We start from the raw sequence: 5,665 nt of genomic DNA, 5'->3' as shown, positions 1-5,665 counted from the left end.
AGCTCTTCTCATCTCAGATGAAATCTCTCCAGTTTTCCTGAAGACTCAAAGCCCACGCTGAACCTAGTCTCAGAAAAAAAATCTTGCCCCAGGATGGTTTCTACAAAGCCTGCTAATACTGTACTGAGAAAGAACAACTAAATAACATCATTCCAAACTTCAAAATCACCAAAATAGTAGCTACTCCTCATAATTTTACTCCTATCAACAGGCTTACACAGAACAACATTTAACAAAGGTAACTATTTTTAGACATTTCCCACACGCACACACCTCACTCACATATTTAACTATATGATGCTTCTGTGATGCATATGTACCCGATGCACATAGAAACCATGAAACTGATGCTTATACCAGACAAATCACTTGCTCAGTTATTGTTTCATAAGCATTTGAGTTCAAGGCTGTCTCACTTGAAAAACCTTTGATTTTTATCTTCAAACTTGCATTTGTTGAACAACATCCTGTGACGGCTAATCATTGTCAACTTGACTAGATTCAGAGTCTCCATGAAAGCACTCGTCAGTAGAGCTATGGGTGTGTTTCCAGGAAGTTTTTAACTAAAGAGGTAAGACCTATCCTGAATCCTGAGGGCACAACCTATGAGTTGAGGTTCCAGATGGCATAAAGAGGAGAAACAAAGTGAACAGCAGAGGTTATCTCCCTCTGCTCCTTGACGTACAATGTCACTACCTCTCCTACACTCTTGTTGCCACTTCTTTCTTCCCTATCATGAAGGACTATACCTTTGAATTGAAGGCAAAATAAGTGCTCTTTCCTTAAGTTACTTTTCTCAGAAACAACAAGGCATAACCATCAATGCACAGTCTTTCCATAAAGAAAGAGTGGGTAAAGAAGCAGCCATCCTTCATCTATGCTGGCTGGAGTATCTTCCAGCCCAGAATGAGCTCTCAGGCTTCTGGAAAGTTATCCACCGCATTTACAAGTACCTGTCAGGACACTGATAAGAGCTTAAGTTCTGAATCACAGCCTTATTCCCTTCTCATTTACCACCCACCTCCTCCCTTTGCAAAGCAAATCCTAGGACCCATCATTTTACCCAAGACATACTAACCAAATTCCCAATTTTGGCTGACCTAAATTCTCTAACAACTGATGATGATGAATATGCCTTGCACTAAATAAACTGATTTGCGGGTCTCTCAGAAAGTAAGCAGAAGTCAAATCTAATAACCGGCATAAAATTCCAACTTTGATTATCCGTGAATGTAGTATCCATGGCAAATGCTTAATCCCACATGAGGTAACATATGCAAAAGGGCTTTGAAATGTATAAGATATTCTACAAATGCCAAGTACAATTATTCTTGTCAATGCCACGCTTGCTTGCCCAGCAGGTATATGCTGAGGGAATACAAATGACTTCAGGATTACTCTAAGCCAAATATAATTGGGAATGTGAGCTCCGTGATAGTAAGGGACAGGGTGTCAGGGTAAGAGCCATCATGTAACAGGGTCTGATGCCTGAGGAAAGGAAAAGCCATTGGCTTTCTCTGATCTTTATTGTTTTGCTATTCACCAATAATCACAATATATTAATTCACAAGTATTGATGGATTATCTTGTCTTTACCCCCAAGCCATCTACTTTTTCTAAGAATCTTATGAACATATCTCAGTGTATTATTACAACAGTCCCCTGTGCTGTTATTACCCCCATTTTACAGATGCATAACAGAGACCAGGAGACATTAAATGTTACCCCACTTCCTATAGCAAATATATGAATCCTATGCCAAATTCTAGTTTGTTAATCATTTCAAAATCAAGTTGGATTAACGTCAGGGCTTTTTTTTTTTCTGCTTCTATTTCACTTTCCTGAGAGTTAGCATGGTGAGATTTAGAGTTCCCAAAGAAAGAAGAGGCCTCTCATTAGAATTCCAGGGAGAGCAAGTTGAATCCTAATGAGTAACACAGGAACATGATTGATTATGACGGTCTCCTAGCACATGAGCTATGCTTCACCTCTCTTTAGAAAGGAACATTCAGATGGAGGGTATTACCAGAAATATCCTGGGAGAACATGAAAAAAAATGTGTTTATGTCTTTGTCTTGTAGCTTTCATTTGAATTCCCTCCCACGACATGTGCTCCTTTAAGCATGTGTGTGATGTGTGTGTGCAAATTTGTGTGCTTGTGTGTGGGGGATGCACATGTGTGTGCATATGTATTTGTGTGTATTTACATGTGAATGAGTGTATGCATGTGTGTGTGTGTGTGTGTGCAGGTGTTTGTGCATGTTTTCGTAAGCAAGAGGGTGTGTATGTGATTGTTGTGCTTGTGTGTATGGGCACCGGTGTGCATGTGTGTGTGCCTGCATATGTGTGTGTGTGTGTGTGTGTACATGCCTGCGTCTTCTACAAGTACGAGTTTTTTTTAACCTAAGTCACTAATACCTATCACAGTTCTTGGTAAATAGAAGATCAATAGGAGAATTAATGTACATGTTTGCAAATTGAATGAATGCCTGGCTTTGTACCTATCCAATTGTCTGTTCCATCCTAGTAGAGCCAAATAAATCCCTAGTAAAAATAAATTACTAATCTCTTCCTTTATCATTTAGAGTCTTAGAAACCTATTCCAGTGGCTTATATTTTGAGCCAATCTTAAACTCATGTCTTTTGCTACTATGGATCTCTGTCTTCCAATTTGTAAACTACTAGTAGGCATTGCTATTGATGAATATCAGAAATCTATGTAATCTACTCTCAGAAATGTCCTTACTCTCAGTTCATGTGGTTCTATTGGTGTGGGCACTATTCTTCCTTCAGCTCTAGGAGTGAATCTAGAATATAGGTATGAACAGCCAATACACATACCCCCACACCCTGTCCCGGTCAGAGTGATTGCTATACCAACAGTCCATCTTTCTGGTGGCACAGACTGCCTAATACGTATATCAGCTTAGTCTGAGCTCCTCCATTTCTGCAAAGGCATCCATTCTTAGAAATTCCCTTACAGTAAATTCTAAAACTTGTGTTGAACCAATAAGAGAAAATAAGATATTTTTGACTTAGGAGACAAATTAGTTCAGTGTCAACCTATGACAACTAGTGGCCATCTTATAATTTTAAGAATAGCTAAAATAGAAAGATTTTTGACAGCCTAGTTTACTATTCAAATTCTTCCATGTGTACAGCCAAGTCTGTTCTTTGTCCTCAACTGCATATTCCAATAAACCCAGGCTTCTCTTGTGTGCAGGGAATGTTCATCTACACGATCTGATACTACTTTGAGCAGATGTACACCTCATCTTGTACTTGTTGAGAACTGCACTGTAAGATTGTGACCTAACTTTCTTTTTTGACAAAAATGTGGACAACTCTTCTGTTTCTGACTCAAATCACAGTTGTATAAAAACAGTGGCCCTTTTTGCTCTGGCTGTTGAACTGTGTGGGAAAAACTGAATTCTACAGTTATTGTCTTGATACATCTTAGTGGGGTTAAATGAAAATTTTCAGATATAGATGTAGATGTATGGCCTCATTACATTAGAGTGTTTCAAAGCGGGGTTCCATACTCAGCAAATCCAGACTAGTAAACAAATGGCTTTGCCTCCATGAGTTTCATAACTCTTGACTGTAAAATGGGACAAGACTATCAATTCTACAAAGATGTTTGAGAAATTAGTGACATAAACATATAAAACAGAACTAGGGAATACATATTAAATACTCCTTAAATAGTAACTAGTTTCTTTTCACAAATGTAAAGATTGCTATAAGAGAGGTGCACCCTGTCTTTAAATAGATTTGGGTCTCAGTAGACATGCTGAAAGTTGGAAACAATGTAAGTCGGAGCTGGGTTTAGAACACTTAACCCATTGCACATCATAGTTTAGCAGAACAGTGTACTATTGAAGGTCAAGTATTTGTCTTTGTGACTGCCTAACACTGTACATTGTACAGTATATCACTAGCTCAAGACACGAGCAAACTGAAAGTATGATTCTTCACTGAATGCAATTTGTTCTTACACTGTTAGAGTTGAAGCGCTTTGGCACTTTGATCCAAACATTTGCAAGTCAAAGACCCTTTGTGAGTATGGTCTCTCTCTGTGTCTCTCTCTGTGTCTCTCTGTCTCTGTCTCTCTGTCTCTGTCTCTCTCTCTCTCTCTCTCTCTCTCTCTCGTGTGTGTGTGTGTGTGTGTGTGTGTGTGTGCATCCCTGTATTTCTGTCTGTCTGTCTGTCTGTCTATCTGTCTGTCTGTGTCTGTTTCTGTTTCTCTGTCTCATCTCCCTCATAGCTGGATACTGTGGAAAAAAGAATTCTACCACAAAGAATGAAGAATGCCCCCAAAATGTCTATGAAGAACTTCAGATTCCAGAGGTCCAACATTTACTGTTCTACAATATTAGCTTTATAAAGAAAGCACAACACAGTGAGGTTTTGCTTAGGGTCTTTTTTTTTTTCTTAAGAGTACTTGGGCAGAACAATAAAAACTTTACAATTTATAAAGTGTCAAATAATTTATATGAATGCAGAGAAATATGGAAAACCATTTTAGTTTTCATTAAAAAAGGATTGCAGAAATATGGGTAAGCCTTGATATGAAGCTGACTAAATCAAATACCACAAGTAAACAATATGTGGAAGGCTTTATTACTGTCATTTATTTGCACATATGCAATATTGTAGTGTGAATTTTTTTAAAAGGCAAATGTATAGCATAGAAGGGGATAAAAATAGTCTAAGGAAAAAATAAAGATACAAAATGGAGTGAAAAATCAAAAAGAATGTGTTAGAAAAGAACTATGAAGGAGCTGAACACTGTAAGAATATTCTGAGAACTCGTAGGACATGAAGGTTCACACAGAAAGGAAATAATGATTGACAGAGGCGATGAGCCGCAGATCAAAGGACTAAAGATGACACTGTGCTGCAGAGATCCTTGAACTTGCTCGAGAGAAAATGCTTTCTGACCAGCAGAAGAGGTTAAGTGAGATGAAAAATATAGATGAAGAATCTGGGTCTGAAATCTGACAAAGAAGAATCAAAGAAAAACTCCCCTAAGAGCCTTAAACCCACAAGGTATAGATAGCATGGTGGAATTAAGTCAGAAAGAATCCAGAAAGAAGTGAGAGAAATAAGATTGGGAGAAGAGGGAAGGATAGAGGACTTAGAGAGCAGAGAGTGGAGTGGGAACATTTCCCAGAGTTCCTTTTAGGCACTGAATCACTAGGGTGCTCATGAGTGCTGGGTAGAAAGAAAGAGAAATCTAGGATCTACGCTCTGTTAAGTCAGTGTGAATGGTATGAGGTTCCTCATGAAAAGCTGTGGGATCTTTGGATGGGATGTTGAATGAATATTTAAAAAAGGAATATGGATCTATATTGAGAAAGGGGAAGGGAGGGAGAGAGAGAGGAGGAGAGTACATCTTGCTAAGCTTCTTTAAGAACTGAAAAACACAGCACATTGAAGAGATGAAATTGTACTGTCTATATTAATCTACTTCTTGGTGAATATGTCCTATTGGCCAAACAATAGGCATAGAATTACAGAAGATATCCTTCCTTTTTGTCATACTCCAGAACCCACAGTTCAGTAATCCCACAGAGTCTTCCACTATGACACCAGCTCACACATAAGGCTGTGCCTTAATGTTGAACATACTTTCAGCTTTCCAGTAGGGTAAGCAAAGCTT

Source organism: Grammomys surdaster, unplaced genomic scaffold (genome assembly GCF_004785775.1).
Source record: "Grammomys surdaster isolate TR1022 unplaced genomic scaffold, NIH_TR_1.0 958, whole genome shotgun sequence".
Taxonomy (NCBI): Eukaryota; Metazoa; Chordata; class Mammalia; order Rodentia; family Muridae; genus Grammomys; species Grammomys surdaster.
The sequence above is the reverse complement of the archived record's forward strand: the minus strand, read 5'-3'. Positions refer to the sequence as shown.